Raw genomic sequence first — 1,189 nt, 5'->3', positions numbered from 1 at the left:
GTGTGGGGAGTAAGTAACTGAGCAGCCAAATCAGACGGCCTACGCAGCTTGCATCTGACGGCTAGTGCACGGTTGACCGAAATTTGGGCCGGCCGACCAGCACCAAGCGCTGCCCTTTATTTATTGCATGATTATATACACTTGATTATAGTTTGGTTTTGTAAAAAGATAAGTTAAATCCAATTATAATGAAAGAAATTACATTTAACAAAAAAACTGATTTATAATACACAAATAAACATGCACGTCGTGTCAAGAAGAAAAAAACACCACAATCGTTGGTCACTAAAAGAACAACATGAGACCAGTCGCGACAACAGCCAGACCAACCGCGCCACCGCAGACTGATCAATGCCAGCCGTCGTGGCTGAGCTTAATACAGTCTCAGACCGGCACCGGAGCCGCTTCCCCGTCCCTCGGCACCGTTGTACTGGCCGCACTGCCTTCGACTTCACATTGACTTGAACCTTCATACCGGCACCGCAATGCCCTGGGACGCCGCAGATGAAGTACCGCGTCCCAATGACTGCAAGTGGGACGACATCGTTGCCGGTCAAAAATGTCGCGATGGGGCTGGAGCTGTTGCAGGCGTCGTACCCAGCCTTTCTCACCTCCACCACATTGTGCACGGTAGTGGAGTACTGAAATTGGAGCTCATCGCCGATGGTAAACCTAGTACTCGAAACCCACAGGGTGTAGTTGGTTTGCAGGTTCCATGATCCGGCAGGCACGCCCACCGTGTGACTAGCGCCGATCACCATCCTGAGCATGGCCACGGCCACGGTGATCAGGATAAGAACTATAGCCCCCATGGATTAAATGTCGATCAACTAGCTAGCTAACTGAAAAGATCGGAGCTAGAAGTTAGCACTAGAGAGAAATTTAATAGGATCCAAGGAAGTTGCAGAGAGAAATGGCTACACGATGGAATGTGTTGTAAGATCGTTGATGCCACTATGTCAAAATATATACAGTTTTGCTAGAACTCATCTAGATGAGATTTAATTTGGTCTCATTCACCTTTTATAGCCATTGGATGTGGTGCTATAAGATGCGTGTGTGCTGACGTGGGTTGTATCCGTTCTTGCTTTTCAGGTGAATGAGACCAAATTACGTCTCATCTAGATGAGTTCTAGGTACTCCCAAATATATAGGCGATGGATTGGTTCAAGCTACGATTATCAGGTGT

The 1,189-nt window shown here is 47.4% G+C and overlaps 1 pseudogene; it reads right to left on the bottom strand.

Moving 5' to 3' along the window:
- Window positions 1-285: 285 nt before the first annotated feature.
- Window positions 286-812, bottom strand: LOC123165019 (mavicyanin-like; annotated as a pseudogene).
- Between the last annotated feature and the right edge of the window lie 377 nt (window positions 813-1,189).

Source organism: Triticum aestivum, chromosome 1A (genome assembly GCF_018294505.1).
Source record: "Triticum aestivum cultivar Chinese Spring chromosome 1A, IWGSC CS RefSeq v2.1, whole genome shotgun sequence".
Lineage (NCBI taxonomy): Eukaryota > Viridiplantae > Streptophyta > Magnoliopsida > Poales > Poaceae > Triticum > Triticum aestivum.
Note: the sequence above shows the minus strand (reverse complement) of the source record. Positions and strands in the feature narration are given on the sequence as shown.